We start from the raw sequence: 26957 nt of genomic DNA, 5'->3' as shown, positions 1-26957 counted from the left end.
TGTTATAACTTAAATTGATAAACACTATAAATAATGTCAGTTAAAGTTATACACCGAGACAATGTGCGACAATAAGTCCATAATTCAAAGAGATCCATTTCCTTGAGGCCAAATTGTATTTTTATAGTAATTTGTTTTTAAATTGTCCAATGATAATCCTATGAAATGATGACAATAAATTCCTCAGAGGCTGAATTATCTTCCTAAATCTTTGGCTTTAAAAATATTGGATAGGAGTTTGGCAATTCGAAAGACAAACATTGTTTGAAAACCAACTCAGCATCATTACAAAGACTCCAGCCTTTCTCACTTTTGAGATATGCAGTGTAATGTCCTGATGTTATTGAAGAACCATTGTGGAAAATTATTGCTACTGCTACAAAAGTCCTTCCACATATTGATAGTTGTGTAGCAACAAAATGTTTTATTAAAGTGTCCAATTTACTTCCATCAGCTGTACAGCTTTGCATCATTAAAATTATATACTTTCCATATCTTTGGATAAATAATGTTGATAACATTTCTGATTTGCATTGCCAACACTCCATGTTTTAATTTGCAGCTTTAACTAATTTTCTGAAAGACACTGATTTACAGTCCGGTAATGTCAAATATAAAAATCTTTCAGTGTCTACATTAGTGCTATATGTATACATACAATTTTCACAGTGATGTTGCCATTTATAACAAAGGTCAAAAATATTCTCTATATCTACACCTTCATTTTCCAATTCTGTAAGCATATACATTAGAAATTCCTGAGCATCTTGTTTGATATTTTGTGTAAATTGTCTAGAACCAGAACATACATCCAAAAGATTACGAACATCAGAAACACATTAGGGCAGATTTATGAAGGTCTTGCGCCGCCGGTGCGTCATTTTTAACATGGGAAAAAGTGACACACCGGCGGCGCAAGGCCTTCATAAATCTGCCCCATTGTATTTTACTTTTATCTGTTCTTAATTTTTCATAAAGAGAATGTAACAAGGAACATACAGCCTGATTCATGTACGGGCCGTTTTGCGTGGCCCTAATAGCGAATCATAGCGACTCGCTATTGAGGACACGCAAAACGGCATTCATGTAGGAATTGCTAAATCAATAGCGATTCCTACATGTTCTCTATTTGCGAGTAGCAATATGTTACTCGCAAAAAAAGGAATAACTCCCCATTCATTCCTATGGGCCAAAAGGCCCATAGGAATGAATGGGGAGTATCCCTTATTTGCGAGTAGCAATTTGCTACTCGCAAATCAGATAGCTAATTTAAGGGTGCCAGGGGTGTCCAAAGGACACCCTGTAGCACCCCTGAAATGCTAATTGAAACAGGTGTTGCGCACACACATGTCCAAGGGACATGTGTGTGTGCAACATGCAACTTAGAAAAATGCTTTTAAAAGCATTTTTCTAAGTTTTTGCTATTTACCGAGAGGTCTGACCTCTCGGTAAATAGTGGCCCAAAATTGCTAATTCGCAATTCTTAAATGTGTCATGAATAGCATTTAAGGAATCTCTAATAGAGATTCCTTAAATGCTAATCCTCGCATGTTTGCTAATTCTTTATTAGCGATTTTTGCATTTGGGATTGTGAATCCCAAAAGCAAAAATTGCACTCGCAAAGGGCCAGATTCTGAGAATCTGGCCCTTTTGCGAGCGCATTTACCTTCATGAATCAGGCTGATAATCTTTTATCCCGATTCTCCATAATTTGCTGTTGCAAACCTTCAAGAAAAAAACAATATTGACCACTACATTAGTATAGCAGTTGACACCAGAACTATTTTCAAACTGAAAACCAACAATCTCTTCAACAGTGTCCTTTTTGTTTTTGCTTGCAATCACAACATTATCTTGTTTTTCCCTTCTCTACACCTTCAGTAGAGATATCCTCATACCTTCTTTTTCTAGCAACCACATGCATTTCAAATGCAGGATATTGACCTAAATGAGGAGCATATGTTCTTCTTAACCTATTGTACTCTTTGACACAGTTGGCATCTGCAGTAATCTTAGTATCATCAAAATCAATCAAAAACAAACCAGATAATGTTCTGACTCGCTATAAAGCAATATATGCCATACCTTCTTTAAACACAGAATTTCCAATGTTCACCAAAGCACTGTCAACACTTAAACCTTGAGATTTATGAATAGTCACTGCATATGCCAGAGAAAATGGAAGCTGTTTTCCACTGACATATAAATCTTTAACAAGCAAAAAACGAACAGAGTATTCACCACTTTGTTTCACTTCTTCAATCTGATCAAATGTAATCTTTAAGAATTCAATACCATCTTTATTCAGATAATTAACAAAATCCACAACTTAGCCATTTCTCGATTAACTAAACCTTTTTTCTACATCCAAATTACGCCTTAAAATTGTCTGACAGTTCCTACATGCATATAGATTATTTTGTAAACCAGCAGTTTTAGATATTGATTTTTCTAAAGAATCAAATTTTGTCTTCAACTTTTTCGTCAAAATAATAGTGATTCCTTCATGTTCTATTTTATCGATAGCTTCCATTTTTATTATTTCTTTATTTCCCAGTTTCAAAAGTTGTTCATTGAATATAGAACACTCACGCAGTGTTGGCATTAAAGCAAATTACAGATTTCTTTTCTGCAATTTCCATGTATATTTTCTCAGGAACTATATTTTCATTTGAAAACAAATTGGAAAGTAATCGAGTTTGTAAAGCTTGTTTGCCATGTTCTGTCAGTAGTCCAATTCTTATATCTTAGAGAATAGTTCCATAATCAACATCATTTGCCTGTCGCATATTTGTAATCAGTTCTTTGTATTCAAAAAATTACCAAATGTTCAATCCAATTCAATTCAATTCAATTAATTTATATAGCGCGCTACATACCCAGAGGGTCTCAAGGCGCTTGAAGAAGGGTGGGGGATTACTTGTCGAATTGTGATGTATTCGTATAGGTTCTGTATCGATCCCCCTATTCCTGACCCTGTTAATAATTAACTAGCAGCCATCCCACGGTACAAAAAACCGTTATCTGATTAAGCCACACCACGGCACAGGAACGCGTTATCTGATTAGGTCATAACGCTTGCCATCTAATTAGGCAAGCACTATTCCTCCAGCCCCTGATAAGGCATACGGAGTTCTCAAAACAAATCAAACCTATGACAACCTGGGAAAATCCCTGCGGCCATTGTTTTGATTTCACCGAGAACTTCAGCAAAAGAATGTGCGAACAAGCCCGTTCGTATGACATCCTTATTGACGTATCCATGTCCATCCTTACGTCAATCTCGGCACCTTACAGGTATAAATATTACCGACATTGCCTTAAGCAAACACACGCGGTGGTGACGAGATCGGAGCAGCGAGACGTGATGAGGAGCCCAGCAGAGAGCGAAGCCCACACGCGCTGCCCCGCCTTCCTGACGCGCTGAGAAAAAGACGCTGCTTTTCTCCTGCAGAGAAATCCAGCTCCGGCGCTTCCAAGCGGCCCTCGCAGGCAGCTGGAATATCAAGACCAGAGACGAGAGATACCAGCCCTCAATCATTCTAGACCTCTGGTACAGAACTGAACAACCCCTTGCAGAGAATTCTTGAGTCAGTCCCTTGGCAAAACAAACTTAACTTAAACTGCTACTTATCTACTCCCGCCCACGTATTAGGCTTAGGTCAGGTACACTGGGGTAGGCGTGGTTAGGAGCACCAGTTGAGTACGATTAGTCAAATGTATATATGTATGTGTCTATTTTATCAGTTTTAAATATCATATGGCTTAGAAACCATATCAATGCTTCTGCAGTATTATTTTATACTCCTGCTTTTATTGTATGCACTTTACTTAACCATAAGTATCGCAATAATATCGATTCATTTCTCTTGTACGAGAAAAGAGACTGATCAATAAATACCATCTTTTATTGAACACACCCGTCTCTTCCTTTTCTCTACAATCTGGTGAAACTAAGAATGCACGTACTGACTGAGTGAAATAAGTTGTCTTTTGTTTTCACACGACTCTAGAGATACACTCTTGATTAGGGGAGAGCAAAGTTGTCATGTTCTATGGTTGTCAGAAACTAAATCCCTTCTTGTCTATCCAGGGAGGTTAAACTTCTCCTTGCCTATTCGAGAAAGTGTCTAGTGAACTCTGAGCTAGCTGGCAAAACCAAAAACTTTAAGTCTAATATCGTCAGTAGAAGACCTAGTTAACCTCTGCCCTAGGTCTATACTATTGAAGATATTATTCCAATGCGCAGAGCCTATTGGGATAATAGGAACTACACTACATGGTGCCCAACGTTTGGATAGGCGATAAAACTAACGCAAGACATTAGAGTAACTCAGTCGTGCTTTTTCACACAGAACCCCCTTTTTTTCCCATAATACTCCAAAGACGTCTGGAGTGGGTGAAAGGTTATATCCGCCAAACCTCGCAGGAGGAGACTCCTATGTATGGTTCTTGGTTTAGTCAACGTTGAAGGATACACTGTTCCAAAATATTGTGCATCTAATCTTTGTTTCCATAGAAACCTGATCTGCAAACAAGCAGAATAACCTTCCTGTCGGTAAAATGGTAGACAGTGATGATGAAAGGGAGTCAGTTAGACTAGCAGCTGAACTCCTAGTAGCTGATAATACACTGCTACAAAATGACCCGGATATAATACTCATCCCGGTCAACATAAGGAAATCTATAACCTTAAAACTTATAGAAAATGGACTGACATCGAGAGGTGGTACAGTCATATTCGTAATTGAGGCACACGAATATCGGCAGACAGAGGTATTCTATTCATGGATAAACTTTCCAGCAGCAAACGCTGTAACAAAAGAGTTCCACTATTATAAAATAGAGGAACCACCGGATACCTACACTCCTTTCGAGGAGGTGGAAGTACCACTCAAATTCCAAGAGCACCTGCTCTTGTTTAAAGGCGCCCTAAAACATAATAATCACATCACCAGGCTCGGTCCACTAGGTAGACCAGGAGCAACGTGGCCGGTCCTAGCCGGATATACACCACATCCAGACATTGAAGAAATGCCTGCACCAGATCTTTTAATACAGCTAAAACAACTAATCAAAATACATAGACAATTAGTCCAATATGTAATGCGGACTTCAACAGTCCAACCAGCAAGTAAAATTCCACAGCTGAACCCTCATCAGGGTAACACAAATAAAATTACACCACAGAACATACAGTCCTGTCTGGGTAAAGTACCCGCAAAACGGGAACAAATACCCTTCTGGCTAGCACAAAAAATCACTCAAATAGAGGCGGTGTTTCCAGACACCACCCCGGTAGAAAAACACATGATTCTGACTATCTGTCTTCCAATGGGAATCGCACCACACGTGGAGGACTGTGACACTTGGGGTACAGTCTTTGCTTCCATATACACAAAAACACATGGTGTACCATCCATGTCAGTAATACCAGATGTGCTAAAACAGATTCAAGATGAATATGGTCCAGAACCCGCTTTAACTCTTGGTATGAAATTACTGAAAGACTTCAAGCAGGTCTCGGCTATATTATTAGCCAACATAAAGGGAGAAGCAGCAAACGTGGAATCCGCCAAAGGTTAAAAGAGACAGACATAGCAGACCAACCAACTGAAATTGCCAGAATCATAGAGAAATCCTATGAAGAACTAGGAAGAGATAGTCTGGGTGGAATACCGGTAAAACCCCAACTGATTGAAAGTCCTGAAAAGGCATTTATTAAAAATAATTTAAACACTCAAAAAAAGAGCTGGGATGGAAACAAACAATCCAATCCTAAAGAAAAAAGATTCCAGTCCAGAGGAAGGTCTCCTCGGCGGAGAGAAAGATCTCCAAACCAAGGACGCAGGTCTCCCCAAAGTGAGCCCTCTGGGAAAAAATACAACCTTAGAAATAGGGATAATCTGAAGAAACCTTATAGATATCAAGATAATGATACACGTCCCTCTCAATCTTTTCAGACTTCCTCGCAGAAATCGGAAAGAAGAGGACGATCAGAACACAGGGAAGAGCACGTCAAGTCCAAAGACAAGGAAAATGCTCATCCAAATAAAAAGTTACAATTTCCAAAAAAGAAGGTAGCCAGTATTAAAGTAATCACAGATGCCGAGAATACTGAGAACACAGCTGAAAAACGGAGAATGGGCTCAGACAATGCTAGACAGCGCAGCAGAAGTGAGCATAGCTCGCAAAGTCCTTATGAATCATCTGGAGACAGTGGACACGAATGAATACATTCAGGTGGAAACTGCAGATACCAGAGTTAGCAAACCTCATAAATATATGAAATAACATTACGTATAGAAGGGGATAAGACTAGAAAAATAAGGGGACTACTTTGGGATAATCTCTCCCAGGGCTATGACATCCTTCTAGCTGAGAAAGACTGGCCACCAGAGTTTGTCAGGGAGTGTCCTCATGGCGAAGAAATAATTATGCTTGCCTTCTCAAATCATATTCCAATTCATAAAAAATATACACTTGCTAGAAAGTGGGCAGTAGCTCAAGCTCCTGCTTTATATAAAAATCATGTAGGATGGGATGAGGACTCTCCTCCTCACAAAATCCAGTTAAAATCACAACCTACTGCACAGAGGCAGTACCCAATTAAGCAAGAAGCTAAAAAACAGGTAAAAGAGATCCTAGATCAACTTGAATACCAGGGGGTAATTGAAACTTGCACCTCACAAATGAACAATCCTTTGTTTCCTGTCTCCAAACCAGACAACTCATATCGTCTAGTTTTGGATTACAGACACCTTAACTCATGTTGCAAAACTTTTGCAGTGCAAAACTCGCATAGTGCTGCACTAATGAATAACATAGTGCGCAAAAAATACAAAACAACATTAGACATCTCTAATGGATTCTTTTGTCAAAATATAGCACCAGAGAGCAGATATTTGACTGCGTTCTCGGTAAATGGCTCGCAAAAAAGTTTCTGCCGTTTACCCCAGGGGCACAAGAACAGCCCAGGATTATTCTGAAAGAGAGTAACAGAATTACTACAAACATACGATGACGAGGCATTATCATATGTCGATGACATTTACCTAACAGGTGATGACTTGGATACTCACTTGAAGAGAGTGAACACCATAATACTTGGGTTCGCAGCAGAGGGTTACAAATTCAACTTTAAAAAATCAAGAATTGCCCATCTAACAGTCCTGTTTTTAGGATATGAATTATCAAGTGAAGGCAAAAGCCTGGCTGACAATTTCCTAGAGAAATGTGCTGTACTCCAAGCTCCTAGAACACTAAAAACTTACAATCAATTCTAGGCTTCCTAAACTTCGGAAGAACATACATTGCAAATTACGCAGAAAGGGTTAAACCCCTTTATGATCTAATAAAACTAGATTTTAAAAGAATCAATTGGACTCAAAAACACACAGAAATTTTGAGATCTTTACAAACAGACATGTTAATTAAAACAAAATTAGAAACACGTGACAACACACGCAATCTTGTGATTCGAGTCATCCCAGGAAGATGCGGATTCACATACCTGACCTCTAATGAGGGAGAAAAGGTACCAATTGCATACAAATCACACTTGTACACAAAGGCTGAAATGAAATTTAGTCCAACGGAAAAAATTCTGACCGTGGTACAGACTGCTGTAGCAAAGGAACGGGCCCTAGCACAAGGTAAACGAATAATCATCGTGACACCGATACCAGCCCTGGAGGCGGTAACAAAGGCAAGCATTCCGAATGCTAAAGCACTCCATCCAAGGTGGATACAGTGGGCTAATTCTCTTGCTGCAACAGACGTGGTATACGAATTTGATCCCAACTTAAAAACAGAAGAATTTCTCCAATACGAATTTGAATGTCCTCCGCCAATCGAAATTCTGCCTCTAGAACATTACGGCTGTATAATATATACAGACGGGTCAGCACAACCCGCAGTAGGGGGTAAACAAGCTTACAGTGCTGCGTGCGCAATTGTTAAAGGTCGCTGGCACGAAGGGAAATTTAAACCAGCGGTCACTAAAACACAATCTCTGGGAGATTGTACAGCTCAGCGAGCTGAACTACTGGCATTCAAGATGGCGCTTGAAAATACGGATCGAGAATTCCCCACACTCATAGTGTGCAATTCGTATTATTGCGTTCAGTCTTACAATGAATACTTGCAGATCTGGCTTCAGAATGGTTTTAAGGATGCAAAAGGAGGCACAATCAAGCATAAAATGCTTTGGGAAGAAGTAGTTCATTTGCAAAAAGAACTACCAAAGACTCACGTGATACATACACTGAGTCATCAACGTGATGGCGTTCACGTTGCAGGGAATTCATTGGCTGATGAGGCCGCGAAGGCAGCTGTGCAAACGGCTTCCGTAGCTGCCATCACACGGTCAAAAACAAAAATAGACAGCGATATATTGCAAGCTGTCAGCGCTACAGAAAAAGATTCGATAGAAACACTCCCGAAAGGCTTTCCAGTAAAGTACTCATATATAACTGATACAAACAATGTTCCGTTTGCTCGAATCCCTGGAGTGGGGGATAGGGCAATTCCAAACATGGAACATAGGTTAGGACTAATAATAGCGGCACACGAAGGACTTGCTTCTGTACATGCTGGCGTCTCAGCCACAGTATCGTTATTAAAACAGAGATACTGGTGGCCACAAATGAGAAGACAAACACGGAACTATGTTCTAGAATGTGAAATATGTCAAAAAATGAAAGTATCAACAGTGAGACGACCAGCGCAGACGCCCCTTCTAATCTCGGATAAACCATTAGCCTGTGTTTACCTGGACCACTGTGGTCCCTTACAAAGGGATGGTAACTATAAATATATCTTGGTTGCAGTGGATTCATGCACGAGATTCATATGGATGTGGCCCCAGCGATCGGCTGACGCCAGAACTGTTATAAAAGATTTGCGAGTCTTTATCGGCACATACGCAATTGGCATGCTGCATTCTGACCAGGGTCCTGCTTTTAGCTCTAGAGCTTATAAGGAGGCCATGACCAGCATGGGCATTGCATTGCGGGACTCTTGTCCATTTCATCCCGAGGGAAACGGAATCGTAGAAAGAAAAAACCGTGACATAAAGCAATCTATAACAGCGAAGGTATTAGGTTCGGGAGCTGGGTGGGTCAAACATCTAATAAGTGTCCAACGTAGTCTAAATAACCTGCCAAGAAATTCTCTGAGGGGATTCAGTCCGTACGAATTATTGTTTGGAACTAGAATGATGATCTTAGATCTTGACAGTCAGACTTCAGTGGTTAAAGAAAAAAGCTTTGATATCAAAGATCGTTTGGCTATTTTACAGGACTTAAACGAAACAAGGAAAGACCTGAGCAACATAAAGTTGAAACAACAGCCAACGACCACTGAAGAAAAACCACCTGTCCCAGCAAGACCTGTCTGGATTCCAAAAGTCGGGGATCTAGTCAGAGAAAAGATCGCGGTAAAGAAGGAATTTGGGCCTTCTTACAGAAAAGCAGTTCCTGTCTTGTCTATCAACGGGACAAGATCAGTAGTACTACCGCCCCTTGCTGGTAAAAAGGAGAACAGGGTTGTATCAATCGACCTGATAAAACCACAGTCATGTGGCCGATAACAAACAGTAGGCCAAGTGGACTCCCGATAAGTAGTAGAATACCAAGGTTTGCTACAAACACAGAGGTTCAATCTAAGAGGCTACTCACATTTGAAATGCCAACAGAACAACAACAAGGACTATGCAACAATGCTATGGAACTTAAACCTCTAAAAACCCAAATAAAAACATTTAGCAGAGACACACCAATCTACAATGAAGTAACAAATGACTATGCTGCTGCAACAAAACACACTAATAAAGCAAACAGCAATCCTGAAACAATAGGAACAATAGACAGAACGGCATCCGGTTACTTCATCAACTTCAGTGATTCATCTGAAGACCTGAGTGAATCAAAGGAACAAACATCAACAAAAACCTTTAAAGATAAAGCTAAGGAACTTTTTCAACATCTAAAAGAAACCTATCTGATTTCTCCATGGATTGAATTCTGGGTGGCCTTAGGTGCAATAATCCTCATACTTTGGCTCATCATGGTACTATGTTTGGGACACTTCATTGAGGGAAAATATGCTAAAATGGACACAGCAAGCCAGAAAATCAACCTGGTCCTCAAACCACACACGTCTTCACACGTCGAGAAAAGAGAACTTTCTTCAGTCAACTTCACAGCCAATCCTATACCCGGTGGGGTAGCATGGGACAATACTGATTATGAAATCTATGGTCCGGTTGAAATCCTGAAGTATCCACATCAAATCAAGATCTCATTGAGTGACTTTGTAAAACCAAGCTCAGTTGCTGATGATTGGGACGTTGAAAGCATTAATAATATGATGTCTGACCTAGTGATGTCTGCTAAATTTACAAAACATGATTATTTGCAGGGTTCGTCTAATTATGATAACATGTTCTGCTATAATCACTATAGTAATCATTATCTGCATAAATCTGCACAACCTAGAAATGTTTTGAATTATAATCAATGGGAACACTGTGCAACCCCTCCAAAAGGTAGCTCAAGAACTTTTTATGACAAATATTCATATTTTTCAGGGTTCAACACAAGCAATGCAGAAACATTTTATTTCAAATTATCAAATAAGACAGGTACAAAGACCATGCTTACAAACACTAAATTGATATATTCAGACTCGTTTTTTGAGCAAATGAGTACATTTGGTTTTGATTACTGGGACAAAAATGTTGAAGTAAAAAGTGTTTGGGGTACAAAGGAATGGCAAGTACAAGGTATAGAATCATTGTTTAGAGCCTGCATGATCCCAGAACAAATTATATTTTTGAATGACACTGTTCAACAAACTACCTGTCTTGGCCTAGCCAAAATCAAAGACTTAAACAAACCGTCTATTCCAAAGCCATCAATGAACAGTAATAGCTCTATAGATGTTGAGATAGACGTAAACCATATATTAAGCCAAAACAGAACACATCCTGATTGGAAAAAGTGGTTGATCTGGCCCACAGATACAAATAACTGTCAAGACAGATTCCTGAACAAAATCCAAGGGTTCACATTGACCAGGCCAGACCCTAGATATTCCCAAAGACAACACCCAGGGATAATTACCACGTACAGTGTGGGCAAGCTCTGCCTTCAATGGCTACAAACATCCACACTGGCAGAAATTAAGCAACACCTGACTTTACTTACTGATGGTGCTGACTTGCGTGATTTCATTATGGGACCGCGCAAACAGCGTCAAAAACGCTTCATAGCAGCCTCTGTATATGCAGCTTATAACGAAGCCTGGAAAATAACTCAAATTGAAACATCAGAGAGAATACGGGAAATTGACCGTATTAATTTGGAAAAATCACTTTCTGTAGTGAACAATGGGTTAATGACTCTGTCCTCCAGAATATACTCTTTGGACAGCATTGTGTCTTCAGCAATCGACATAATATCGCAAGACTTACTGTTGTTACAACACGGTCAGTCTCAATTGCGTTCTATTGTACAACTTGGCTGGACGTTACAAAATCTGCGTTCAGGCTATGTGCCTTGGCGTTTAATCAACACAATGTCACTGTTCAATATCTTTAACCTTACTGATAAACAAATCAGGATGGCACAGAAGGGTGCTGATTATACAATCCTGAGCATTGAGAAACTCGAGAGAGTACCATTGACAATGTCAGAACGACCTGTAAGTGAATGGATAATACATGGAATAATTAATATTCCAATATCTACTTTCAGGTTTTAATATTGCCAAAAATATATACAGGCTGGCATGTACGAAAAATTGGGTAATGGGTACATTAAGTCAACATGGAACTTGCCCTATTCACATGCTTGTGTCAGTAATAAAGGCCGGAAAGTGTTTCTTAGTGGCAATAATTGTGCCATGTCACTAAGCGGTACACTTCTGTGTAATGGTATTAGTTTACACGGAGCCTGTGAAGGGTCCTCAAATAACCTTTCATGTCACCAGCTAGGCACACCTGCGACACAAATAGAACCATTCTTTAGGAGACTATCGAACGGGAGTTACATTATAATCGTAGACCGCAGATGTTGTAGCTTGGTGTCCGGAATTGCTTATCTCATAACTACGACTGCGAAGGTTATGTGCTGTGAACGAGTATTGTTCCCCAGCGCAATGCCAGACAGGGAGGCAAGGTTATGGCCGAATTTGAAAATTGCTTCCATTCGAGTTGATACTTTAAGCAGAATGAAAACAGTGCTCCTTCAGACGCCGACCAGGCTCACGTCATCAAAAGAAACGTATGATCTCCAAGTTGCAAGGACAACGGCAGAGATTCATTCATTGTTATCAACTAATTCCCCCATACATTTCGCAGAAATCCTGAACGAAATCTTAAATATTTCTGATACCAGTGGAGTCTCAAATGTATTTAAGACAGTGTTTTCGGGGGCTTTAACACCATTTAAAGCCATTCTGGGTATTTTTCCGGACTTTGTCCATTCCATCTTTGGTGGTCTTCCTCTCCTTTTGGGACTAGTGGCAGGAATCCTATTTTTGATTCTGTTATTTCGCTATGGCAAACCGTGTCACAGACAAAACACCTGCGACAAGGGAAGAAACAATCCTAGCCATTGGATACCGGGACCGGATATCTAAAATCCTTGGAATGTCGCGGCTTAGAGACCTAAACATGACTTGGTTTCTTTCATTTAGACCAATGTGGCAAAGCTGTGTTTTACCTGTATTAAGGTGCTTGCTATGCGGAGAAGAATGCGTGTTAGACACCTGTCTGACGCTACAATCGGATGCGCCAATGGATGCAGAAACTTTGTTGGGTCCGGTCACGGCTCATGCATTGTGCTGTCCCCTGCGGCTACCAATCCTGATGACGGCATTCGTGGAGACTTCACCACTACGATTGAGGGGTAGTGAGGTTCAAGATGAAAGCAGCATCGATCAGGTACGACCTTCTGTCAGTTATGCTGATCAAAACATCAATGAAGGCAATCATGCTCATGAATGCATGGTAACATCTTTTTCCGAGTTAATGGAACTTTCGCAGGAAGCTGTTGACAGTTTTTTCGAGAGTCTAAATGATATGATGTTCTCACCAGAGCAGAAATAATGACTTTTGAGCAGGCTAGCACACGGCGTTCCCAACACCCTGAATTTGGCCTTCAACTTTGATAATAAAGTATCATGAACAATTTTTTCCAGTTTACGGACAGCGGAACATAATTTTTTCAGCGTCCCCAAAATATTTTGCAGTTTTTCGGGACACTTATCTTCTGCTTAAAGTAGAAACTATTCTTAGGGAACTAAATTTCTATTTTAGGAACTTTAGAGACATTAGCTGCCCTCTGGCATGTTCATAAATATTTTATTTTGTGATGAAATGGTCTCGCATTTTTTTTTTCTTCTGTATTAAGAGCCATTTCATGTGTTAATTTTCATATTTTATTAATAATGATGTATGAATATGCGTGATTTATTTAGCATTTGTTATACTGCTTGAGTGCATATAATGCATATATATATCTTTTCGTATATTTCATGTTTTCAAAATGCATATGGATGTATTTTGGGGTGGTACGGTATACACGTGCTCTACTAGTATATTTACTATGCCTAGATCTTGTAAATATGGACATAGTCTGCGTGGAGTGGGTGTGATGTATTCCTATAGGTTCTGTATCGATCCCCCTATTCCTGACCCTGTTCTGGTTAATAATTAACTAGCAGCCATCCCACGGTACAAAAAAACCGTTATCTGATTAAGCCACACCACGGCACATGAACGCGTTATCTGATTAGGTCATAACGCTTGCCATCTAATTAGGCAAGCACTATTCCTCCAGCCCCTGATAAGGCATACGGAGTTCTCAAAACAAATCAAACCTATGACAACCTGGGAAAATCCCTGCGGCCATTGTTTTGATTTCACCGAGAACTTCAGCAAAAGAATGTGCGAACAAGCCTGTTCGTATGACATCCTTATTGACGTATCCATGTCCATCCTTACGTCAATCTCGGCACCTTACAGGTATAAATATTACCGACATTGCCTTAAGCAAACACACGCGGTGGTGACGAGATCGGAGCAGCGAGACGTGCTGAGGAGCCCAGCAGAGAGCGAAGCCCACACGCGCTGCCCCGCCTTCCTGACGCGCTGAGAAAGAGACGCTGCTTTTCTCCTGCCGAGAAATCCAGCTCCGGCGCTTCCAAGCGGCCCTCGCAGGCAGCTGGAATATCAAGACCAGAGACGAGAGATACCAGCCCTCAATCATTCTAGACCTCAGGTACAGAACTGAACAACCCCTTGCAGAGAATTCTTGAGTCAGTCCCTTGGCAAAACAAACTTAACTTAAACTGCTACTTATCTACTCCCGCCCACGTATTAGGCTTAGGTCAGGTACACTGGAGTAGGCGTGGTTAGAAGCACCAGTTGAGTACGATTAGTCAAATGTATATATGTATGTATCTATTTTATCAGTTTTAAATATCATATGGCTTAGAAACCATATCAATGCTTCTGCAGTATTATTTTATACTCCTGCTTTTATTGTATGCACTTTACTTAACCATAAGTATCGCAATAATATCGATTCATTTCTCTTGTACGAGAAAAGAGACTGATCAATAAATACCATCTTTTATTGAACACGCCCGTCTCTTCCTTTTCTCTACAATCTGGTGAAACTAAGAATGCACGTACTGACTGAGTGAAATAAGTTGTCTTTTGTTTTCACACGACTCTAGAGATACACTCTTGATTAGGGGAGAGCAAAGTTGTCATGTTCTATGGTTGTCAGAAACTAAATCCCTTCTTGTCTATCCAGGGAGGTTAAACTTCTCCTTGCCTATTCGAGAAAGTTTCTAATGAACTCTGAGCTAGCTGGCAAAACCAAAAACTTTAAGTCTAATATCGTCAGTAGAAGACCTAGTTAACCTCTGCCCTAGGTCTATACTATTGAAGATATTATTCCAATGCGCAGAGCCTATTGGGATAATAGGAACTACACTACAGAATATCCAGGTTTTAAGTTGCTTTCTGAATGCTAGGTATTTCTGAGTGAGGCGAAGGTGAGTGGGAAGTGAGTTCCAGGTTTTAGCCGCCAGGTAGGAGAAGGATCTTCCTCCCATGGTGGTTTTGTTGATGCGAGGTACAGCAGCAAGGGCTTGGTTGGAGGAGCGTAGCTGGCGGGAGGGGGTGTAGAAGGAAAGTCGTGTGTTGAGGCATTCGGGCCCAAGTTCGTAAAGTGCTTTGTGTGCGTGGGTTAGGAGGCGGAATGTTATCCTCTTATTGACGGGGAGCCAGTGGAGGTTTTTCAGGTGGCCAGAAATGTGGTCTTTACGCTGGATGTCTAGTATAAGTCTGGCTGATGCGTTCTGGATGCGTTGGAGTTTTTTCTGAAGTTTTGCGGTGGTACCGGCGTAGAGGGTGTTTCCGTAGTCCAGGCGGCTTGTAACCAGTGCGTGGGTGACCGTTTTTCTAGTTTCGGTGGGGATCCAACGAAATGTTTTTTTGAGCATGCGAAGAATGTTGAAGCAAGATGATGAAATGGCGTTGACTTGTCTAGTCATCGAGAGTGAGGAGTCCAGGATGACGCCCAGGTTCCGTGCGTGGTCCGTCGGGATGGGTGCTTTTCCAAGGGCCTCTGGCCACCAAGAGTCGTCCCAGGCGGAGGGGGAGGTACCTAAGATAAGGACTTCTGTTTTGTCTGAATTCAGTTTCAGACGGCTGTGCTTCATCCACTTGGCTACTTCTTTCATTCCTTCATGTAGGTTGGTTTTGGCGGTGTTAGGGTCTTTGGTGAGTGAGAGGATCAGTTGAGTGTTATCAGCGTAGGAGATGATGTTGAGGTTGTGTTGGCGTGCGATGGCCGCTAGGGGGTTCATGTATACGTTGAAGAGGGTGGGGCTGAGTGAAGATCCTTGTGGTACGCCTCAAATGACTTCAGTGGCCTCTGACTTGAATGGTGGGAGGCGGACTCTCTGAGTTCTTCACACTTCCAACACTACCCAGAGACTTTCTGGTGTTTTCATGCGCAAGTGTTTTAAAAACTGGTTGTCCTTTTACAGGAGTCAGTTGCAGTAGATCTCCAAAAACTATGATGTGTTTTCCTCCAAATAACACAACACAAATTTGCTGCATTCTTAAATACACAAAGGCAAGCATTACGTTTGGTACCATGCTTACCTCATCAACAATGAGAAGTTTCATTTTCTTCAAGACTCTTGAAACTTCATAACAAGCTTCTCCAGATAGCTTATGGTATTCCAATTTGTTGTCATGCTCTACTGGTAGCATTAGTAAATGATGTAAAGTAATTCCTTTAATGTTGTGTGCTGCCAACCCAGTTGGAGCAGTGACAACACAAGACAAATGGGAATCAGTTGTTTTCTATAGGTAAGTTGTAATTACTTTATTTAAAAAACATTTTCCTGTTCCAGCTTATCCACTCACGTATAATCGGATAGGTTGAAATGAAGTATATGAGCACTCTTTCTTTTCATGAAGTAATCCATGGTCAATCTGTTGTCTCACATGCTCATATATTTCTTTTTGCTCAATATTTAGTTTTTCTTCCAAGTTTCCTAAGTTTGTTACATCTTCTTGACCTTGATACATTGCTGTTTCCACCTCATTCATGGTGATTGCTGCTTCGTTTTAAACAATTGGTTGTCCTAGTGGATCTTGCTCAGCCCAGCAGAACTTTGACTGTCTTGAGAACTGTCTCTAGCAATCTCAGCTGCAATTGTAGCCTCTTGATCAATTTCATCGTTCAACATTTTCACATAATTTGCAAAAGCACTGCATTGTATGCTATCTTTACAAGCATTAAAGGAATCTTCATAGCTCTGGAAATCTCCAAGTAATTCCAGTTCTGAATGCCATTGTTTGAATAGTTGTAAAAGAGCTAAATAGTAAAATTTCCTTTTATCAGCAGTGTCACAACTCAGCTTCCTGTGATTAATCAAATTTCTTTTCGTTTGTTTCGCCAAACATCCTTCGGAACCAATGACTCCATATTTTCCATCATTGATGTTCTCTATAGTATTCCGTTTAAAAATGAAATTTTGCAACACTTCATAGAGACACATGTTCTCAAGATGATGACTTCTGTTTGGGTAATATGTGTCCAACATATTCATTTTCAAAATATCTGTATTTTCTGGATCTTTTTCTGCTAAATATTCAATTTCTTGTACAGATTTCAGTACTCAATTTCGAATTGCTGCAAGACCTAGACTCACATAAAGGATTCTTCTTGATTTGGAATGTAGACTTGCAGATGATAACCTATCTGAGCATTTATATGCTCTGATTTCTCGATACGATAACATCTTCAAACTTGAAACTGTATAATTTCTTACTTAGAGTCTTCTCGTGAGAAATCTCTTCCCACATTTCTTTCAATTCTGGCTTTTCTGATTTTGCAATATAAGATGTTACATATCGAGCGACAGCAATGGAATTGTCCGCAACATATTGAATATTCATGTTAGCATTCCACATGGACAAAATGACTGGGTTGTAGTCATTTATGTATTTTGACTCTTCATTTCTTCTTAAGTTGTAGGTGTTTTTTGGAGACTTTTTGTGATAGTATGCCGCAAAGATGACATAAAACTGTTCACTCTTCCTTTCGATATTACAGGACATTAAAATCCAAAACGACATTTGGTGTAGAACTTGTCCTTACATTTGTACTTTCGTTGGCAGTATTTTCCACATCTGTGGCTTTGGAATCGTAGGACTTGTGCTCTTAAGTTGTTTTCTTCTGTGCTTTTGGGTACAGCACCTGTTGCATATTGTTCAATAAAACTCAAAACAGTATCATCCGCATCTGTTCCAAATTAGGCAGCGTCCTTAATCCATAACAGCATATGTATATAAGGAGCACCTCTTGCTTGATACTCCTTTCTCCAAAAGAAATGCAGAGCTTCTGCAAGAGGAGGATTTTTTTTTATTGCAGATAAAAGCCATCATAGCATCAAATATATGATTGAAATACCTGGATACATTAACAGATCAAAAGAGCACAATTTTCCAGGTGTCTTGTATTCAATGTTTTTTATATTCGAATTTGCCTCTCGAAGAAATACTAGTAAATCATCCCAAGCGTACTCAGCACAGCTCAGGGTAAGGAACCATGTTGGAGTTCCTCTGTTCCATAGCATACATTTCAGTTTTCCATGACAACGGTACCAATATTCATTAGTCCCACACTGACATGCCATCAAATTAATGAGCTGAGATTCTAGATGATCATCTCTCTGGTGCACTTCATCCATAAAATCTTTTGCAGATACATTTTGCAGATGTATTCCAGATTTTAGAATATGGTTGACTGCACATGAAAGTCCAGACAAGACACTTTCAAACAAAAGATGAAATATATAAGGGATAAATTGTCAAAATCTTGGATATTCTGCATATAATCTTGTTGTCCGATATTCAGATGCAGGAATCTGCACAGGACGTTCATCATATCGTCCTCCTTTTCCAGTTGGGAACAACTGTGGAAAACAACGAACTTCCAAGCTCTCTTCCTATACACTCATGGGACTTTTTTTAGCTTTTTTCATTTGGAACAAATCAATAGTGTTTCCCATCACTTCTTTTGAATGAAGTGGATGCACACTGTAATGTTCATAGATTTCTTCACATCTTAACATATCCACTTTTTCAATTTGTCGACTTGACATTTCAGTATCATCTGCTAAAACTATTTCTTCTTCTCCTACATAGACATTCTTATAGTATGTATTGTTTTTTTTTATCAAATACAGTGTTGCGTTTTGCACTTTCCTAACATCCACTAACTCCTGACGGATTTTCTTATTCATAGTTGGCACACCATTAACAAGAATAACTAGTGGTTCACTTTCTACACTGTCTACACCAATAATTTCAATATTTTTCTTTAAATCTAACGGTAAATACACCACTTTTCCTTTTAATCCTCTTTGTAAATCTGGAGGAGGCAATTTACCTGTTTTAGGCTCCTTACCAACAACAGCCTGAAACGGGTGCACACATTGAATGAGAATAGACTCATAGGTATTGAGACCTGTCAGTTCTGGAGGAATAGCAACTAACTCTAAATTATTATTCACAGCTCTTGCAGGCATTCTATTCTCATCTAATTTGTTATAACAATATTTACAAATACGCTGATCAGACCCCAAATCAAAACAATTCTCTACCAACAAATAAGTTCAACAAATAAGTTGAAAATTCCTTCCACGTATCATTATTTTCTTTTTCACTTTTTAAATACAGATCAACACTCCTAGTCTGATTTTTGTAGTGAGTTCGGCGACAAGAAATACAAGACAAATTTGGCCTTTCACCTGAAATCACCTTAAACTTTGTAATTTCCTTTTCAAAATTTTTTGTACAAGTATGTTCAACATTCTCTACAACATTTTCTTCCATTAATGTCTCAGTTTCTGCATGCTCTTCTTCAGGACTAAAGTAACAAAACTCAATATCATCACAAACCTTTTTCACATCTGATACTGATCCTCGCAAAAGAGCACTGTTTAACTCATTTAACTTTAGTGCTGGACTTTTTGCATAATACAATCTTCTCACTAACTTCCACATTTGAGTATGATGGGAACGCGCTCACCTGGGTTGACGGTTGTTTCTTCAGCTGTGAGGGGAACGGCTTTCCTTTTGCTCACCTGAACCAGAAGCGGAGGGAGCAGAGGGAGCTGACCGGAGAGCGAGGCATTTCGACGCCGTGAGGGGAACAGCTCTTTAAAACTACTGCCCCCAGAATCCCCTGTTCGGCCCAGGCCTACCGACGCGAAAGCAGTGATGCCCTTGCAGCACTAAAGCGCTCCCGCCCCACGCAACGCGGGACGCGCTCACCTTGGTTGACAGTTGTTTCTTCAGCCGTGAGGGGAACGGATTTCCTTTTGCTCACCTGAACCAGAAGCGGAGGGAGCAGAGGGAGCTGACCGGAGAGCAAGGCATTTCGAAGCCGTGAGTGGAACGGCTCTTTAAAACTACAGCCCCCAGAATCCCCTGTTCGGCCCAGGCCTACCGACACGAAAGCAGCGATGCCCTTGCAGCACTAAAGCGCTCCCGCCCCACGCAACGCGGGACGCGCTCACCTGGGTTGACAGTTGTTTCTTCAGCCGTGAGGGGAACGGCTTTCCTTTTGCTCACCTGAACCAGAAGCGGAGGGAGCAGAGGGAGCTGACCGGAGAGCGAGGCATTTTGAAGTCATGAGGGGAACGGCTCTTCAAAACTACAGCACCCAGAATCCCCTGTTTGGCGCAGGCCTACCGACGCGAAAGCAGCGACGCCCTTGCAGCACTAAAGTGTTCCCGCCCCACGCAACGTGGGACCCGCGCGGACAGCGCCCAGGAGAAGCCCGGGACAAGGCGGGGCCATCTTAGGCCGTCTGAGGCCGAAAGAGGTCGGGCCGGGCTACCCCCCCAAACAATTGCTCCTTGGGAATTGCTATCTGCCCCTGAACATTGCACCACACTACAAAGCCTCGTAAACTTTGTCTTTGGGTTAAGAACTATTGTCATTTGTATACCCCTGCTTATTTGTTCTGTTGATACTGAGGAACGAGTGCTGATAGATGTCAATTATGGCAAGGAGAAAGGCAAAACCTCTGCTAGAAAACGCCTGAAATACCATAGACCCCTACCTGGAAAAGCTGTCAGTGTTCTTACAGAAGAAATTGACCGCACCAAGAGATGCCTATCAATGGGGTCACTCGACTTACAGAGGTGCTGAGGAAGGAGGAGAACGCGCAACACGCTACCTGACACCAGCTTCAAGGCTCCTGGGTTCCTACCGCTGCAGTCTCGCCGCGCCGCATTGCTCCACCTGGCGGCCTGCGGCTGGAGACTACAGCTCCCAGGGAGCCTAGCGGGGACTTCCGGTATTGCCGCTACTTCAGCGGGAGGCTTCCTCGGTGGAGCGGGGGAGAGGCACTCGACTTACAGAGGTGCTGAGGAAGGAGGAGAACGCGCAACACGCTACCTGACACCAGCTTCAAGGCTCCTGGGTTCCTACCGCTGCAGTCTCGCCGCGCCGCATTGCACCACCTGGCGGCCTGCGGCTGGAGACTACAGCTCCCAGGGAGCCTAGCGGGGACTTCCGGTATTGCCGCTACTTCAGCGGGAGGCTTCCTCGGTGGAGCGGGGGAGAGGCACTCGACTTACAGAGGTGCTGAGGAAGGAGGAGAACGCGCAACACGCTACCTGACACCAGCTTCAAGGCTCCTGGGTTCCTACCGCTGCAGTCTCGCCGCGCCGCATTGCTCCACCTGGCGGCCTGCGGCTGGAGACTACAGCTCCCAGGGAGCCTAGCGGGGACTTCCGGTATTGCCGCTACTTCAGCGGGAGGCTTCCTCCGCGTCGCGGGACGCGTGCGGGTGGCGTCGGGCGGAGCCCGGGCAGAGGGCGGGCCGTCTGTGGCCGTCAGGGGACGCCAGAGGTCAGGACAGGCCGGACCCCTAACATCTACAGCACAAATATGGGTAAGAGAAAACTACAGACCTCGATCACAGGGGGCACAAGCAAAGTTAAAATTGCACGTAAAACTAATGCACCAGGAAGTATTCTGACTTACCTAACATCTGCTATGGGGAAGCTTAATAAAGAAATTGCCGAGAAAGAACGTGAACTCGGCCTGGAGGGGGTATCCATTGAGCACAACGAGTCACGGATACCCCTAGAACCTAATATTGTCATCACTAGTCCCCATGATATTCTACCCGATGGCCACAACTCAGTACTCTTTGAGCCTCCAATAGTGGTATCTGACACCCCTGTGTGTTCCCAAACTTTGGGGGGGGATCCTAAAAGATCTAAAAACAGAAAAAGAGCAAGACCTCACAAAACACAATCCTCTCAACATAGAGGCAATATTACATCACGACAATCATCAACTAAGCTCGAAGGCTCAATTAAAGTTATGATAGAAAGGGTCTTAACTGACACCATCGAATCAACACTGATCAAGATCTCAAGTGATATAGTAGAAACCCTAAAAGATTGTGTATCAGGTATTATGAGCCGATGTGAGAGGATGAACTCTTTGCTGCTTCAAAAGGTAACAGAGCGCCTTGCTCTAGATCCACTACAGACTATAGAACAACATAGTCAACCTATGGAGGAGACCAATAGCGCTGACACCATGCCCAATCCAGTACATTTGCCACTTATTCCAAAAGTGAGTTCGCCAATTAAATCTAAAACTGTCGATAAAACTTTGCATTCTATCCGACAGAACACCTCGGACTCTAAAACTAAACACACTAACGAAGCAAATGATGAGGTTGCTGATAAAACTTCTAACAACAGAACGGGTAATGGACAATATCCTAAACCTATGGTAAATCTACCCCCAGAGGCAACCCCGTTTGTGGCAGTACTGGTTAACGTTCCAAGGCTAATCCCGGGAGTACCTGAAACTCAGCTAACACTTATGGAAAACGTTAAGAGCTGGTGCGATACAAACTGTTCAGGTCCTAGTGATGTTTCCGCACATATTAGCCTGGCGAGAAGAGTTACCTGGCTGGGGCTGACAGCCAAACGCTTCTCTGATGATTGTGTTATTATCAACTTTAGAAATCCACATGTCTGCACAAGACTTTTCTGGGACGCCACCAACATTACCCAAGGACAAATACGTGCGGTCCCACTGGGCTTTTTCTACCCCAGTTTAACACAATTAATTACTCACGATACAACATACAGAAAAAATACCCCAAGACATAAAGTACAACTAGCTAACTGGGCAACCCAACCACTAAGCAACCAACTGACCCAAGATAACAAACACCCAGTGGCTTTGCCCCCTGGCTTGGAGCTAAGAAACCGCTTTGATGTCTTAACAAACTTCAACACTAACATCTGACTGACCACCCAGGAGGGGGTGGAGGAACAGCCAGGAAATAATGTGGTCAACAGAACTGTGAATCTAATGACATGGAATATTTCCGGTCTACAAGCCAAAAGGAGAGATGCACAATGGCTGGAAATTATTAAACAACAGGATGTGGTGGCATTACAAGAAACCTGGGACACTGATTGTAACTTTTGGGTAGAAGGATATGTATCGTTCTTTGTAGCAGTACAAAAGTCAAATAGGGGCAGAAGTAAGGGAGGCTTAGCACTCTTAATCTCGGTAAGTCACATGGGGGCGATGAAAATTATAAATGTCAACTCTCCTAACTGTTTAATCCTAGAGGTTTTGATGAATACGGGGGAAAAAATCCTCTATGTTAATTTTTATAATTCAACAGAAGGGTCACAAGGAAGTGAAAATATCCTAATGTTGGCAGAATTTTTAAATAATTATAAAAAGAGTCAATCTACTTTTGTTCACTATATACTTTTTGGTGATTTTAATACACACCTTTGTCATCTAAATTGTTATAATGGTGGTCCTCAGGAAGATGAATATTTGACTCACCCGCACTTCGAACACTCTGCAAAAGGGGGTGCTCTAGAAGAATTGCTGATAAATTTGGATATGTCAGAACCCGCTTTTGCAAATCCAAAAGACAGAGTGGTAACTTACAGTGCTAGAGGTAGTAATACTATCATTGATTTTATCTTTGGGTCACCTAGTATTCTCAAAAATGTCATCTCGTATAACGCCATTTTGTCAGCATTTAGTGACCATAATCCAGTCATTATGGAATTGACTAATATTAATCCTACCATAATAAATACTGGTCAGCAGTCAATCTACCCCACCGCAATCCGGGCTCATGACCAAGGTAGACGAGTTAAATGGTCCAGGATTAACGTTGAGGATTTTTTTAATGACTTGTGTGATAAACTAAGTGTTGAACTAAATATATGCAGAGATCCATTGACCACAGGAGGGAATGTCATCAAAGCCTTTGAAACCATATGTAAAAATGTGGCAGAGATTCTTACATGCAAATCCTTTAATAAGTTATGCAAAGCACAGGGATGGTTTAATGCTAAATGTACCAAGGCACATAAAAACCTTCTAGAAGCCCTAAAATGCAAGCCACGTAATCCAATAGAAGTGTCCCAATTAAGGAAAGAATATAAGAGTACGACCGAGGCCCGAAAAAGAGAAATAAAAGATAAAGCTTGGGAAGCACTATATGACAATCTAACACTAAAGGATAGTGCCAAATTTTGGTCTATAGTGAACTCTCCTTTGTTTAATGGTAGAGAGAATGAATCACTAGAGGTGAATATCACCGAGAAACAATGGCTAGACCATTTTGAAACCATCTATGGAAGTAAGATCACCACTATTCCTTTTACCCCTATAGATTCCTTAACCACAGACACACCACTAAGGGTAACGGTCAAAGAAGTACTTAATGCCATGGAAAATACTGCTGGCGGGAAAGCCCCTGGCCCGGATGGGGTTCCCGCCGATATGTACAAAGCACACCCTTATATCTGGTCCTTAGTACTTGCAAATGTTTTTAATTTAGCATGTATGAACACGTCTGACATTCCGATTTCTTGGTCACACTCGGTCATCATCCCAGTTTTTAAAAAGGGGCAAAGGGGTGACCCTAGGTGTTATAGACCGATATCGTTACTTGATTCGTCATTTAAGATTCTTGGCAAGGTCATTTTAAATAAAATTAACATGTGGGAAAAGGAAAATGAAATTTTATGCAGCACCCAATATGGATTTAGAATGGGGAGGGGCACTGAGGAACAGTGTCTTAATTTACACATGATCATTTGTAAATATACTGTCGCTGCTAGGGGGTCGGTCCATCTGGCTTTTATGGACTTGTCCACAGCGTTCGACCTAGTAAATAGGTCGAAGCTGTGGACGATTCTCTCAGAGTTGGGTTTGGACCCTGTACTGGTAAACTTTTTAGCCTACCTGCACAGTGACTTGACTGCATCAGTGCGTATGACAATGGATGGTAAATGCACCGCTGGTTTTAGATCAGCAAGAGGGGTTAGACAGGGGTGCATTTTGGCCCCCATGTTATTTTCATTGTATATCAACTCCCTGTATTCAGTTTTATCAACAGCTACTCCAGATATACCTAACATGGGTGGGTCACCTCTGCCTGTACTGATGTATGCCGATGACACGGTCCTCATTGCCAGAACCCCTAATGGTTTACAGTTGCTTCTTGATTCTTTTGGGGCTTTTATGTTAAAACTAGATTTGGTTGTAAATATGGAAAAGTCGCACGTTATGTCTATAGGGAAAGGAAAGAAAACTACAAAAACCCTGCGATGTAATGGAGTGATATTGACCAAAGTTAAAACATTTACATACCTTGGTGTCATTTTTGATGATTTGGGCACCTGGACCCCACAGATTGTAAATAAAGCTATGGCTATACAAAGGTCATTTGCAGCCATATTGGGCTTTGCAAAGAGATTGGGGGGGAAACCTACTGAAGCCATACTCACCTTGTATAGAGCCAAAACCCTGGCCCTGGCTAGATACGGGGCTGGGATTTGGGGATATAGGGACCTAGTCCCGATACAGAAAGAAGAGAATAGGTCCATGCGCTCTTTATTGGGTCTACCACAGTCTACACCCACTTTCTCCGTCCTGTCGGAATTAGGGCAAGGATACATCGAGGACACCCTTAACCTGGCCCCACTACTTCTTTGGGTGAAACTATGGCTGAACCCCAGCTTGACTCTAAACCGCCAAATCATCAGGGACTGCATGGGGAGAGACAGAGTTAAAGATATAAAATGGCTGAACTATATCAAATCTGTTGCTACTCAATTGGGCCGTACTGAATTGTATAGTAATCCGGAAAAGCTATGTAAAGATGATGTTACATGGATTAAAGCTCACTTTCCAAAATATAGAAACATGCAACGTGAAGCCCAGGAAATTGAGAAAAACACTGTAAGGGCTCACTACATTTTACTCTCAACTATGTCCATTCAGCCTTATTTGATGGTAGTAAACAGGCCATATCACCGGTGGCTTCTCACGAAATTCCGTTTCAATCAGATGCATCTCCTTCTGGGTGAATACCCGAAATGGAATAAGCCAAAGGATCACGCTCCATGCAAATGGGATGCTTTTACAGACCAAGACCTGACTCATTTTGTATTTTTCTGTCCTTTCTTCACGGAGGGGAGAGAAAAATATATTCTACCACTTTTGAGGCACAGGGGATTTATGCAAGTGAAACCCGCCCTGTTGTTTCTACAACTTATGGAGACCCCTATTGTAATGTTTGGGGTTGCCAATTTTTTGGTAGCAGCAATGAGAGCCAAACGGCTTAGATTATTGAATACCTCATTCACTGAATGTACTCTGTAAATAGCAAGGTTTAGATCAACCTTTTCCCTTATGTGTCGTACATCTTTGTTCCCTGAAGAATCAAAGTAACAGGGGAATGACAATGAAATTATCTTCAGAACCAAAAATGATGGATTAATTAAGGTACATGATCTATTGTTTACAAGAAAAAAGTAATAATCGAACCTGACTTTTTCCCTGCATAAATGTTCTTAACTGTTTTTTAATGTTTTTAAAATAGCTTGTTTTTTTGTATTGAATAGTATTGTCTTATAAATGTATGCATGTCTTTTTTATTTTTTATTTTTTGTGCCTGTAGTATACTTTTATGATTTTAATTAATCGAATAAAGTATTTTTGACTCTGACTCTGACTCAATGGGGTCAAGCACCATGTCAGGCGATCAGGTTAATATAAGCGAACAGTCTAGTCCAAATAACGAGGATATCCCGGATACTGGCTTAGTTGAAGGTACTATTGATCTTGAAGACGAACATTCTTGCATCTCGAATACACGAGGTTTTCCGCTGTGGATATTTCCCCATATATTCGCCCACCCCCCAAACAAAACGAAAATGTTAGGACAGGGAAACCCGAAAGTAAAAAAGGATAAAAGAATTCTTAACAGGGCAATATGGTTACTACAAGATCTAAACAAAATCTGGAAGCACCGTATAGTACCCCTGATATA

Source organism: Lissotriton helveticus, chromosome 2_1 (assembly GCF_964261635.1).
Source record: "Lissotriton helveticus chromosome 2_1, aLisHel1.1, whole genome shotgun sequence".
Lineage (NCBI taxonomy): Eukaryota > Metazoa > Chordata > Amphibia > Caudata > Salamandridae > Lissotriton > Lissotriton helveticus.
The sequence above is the reverse complement of the archived record's forward strand: the minus strand, read 5'-3'. Positions refer to the sequence as shown.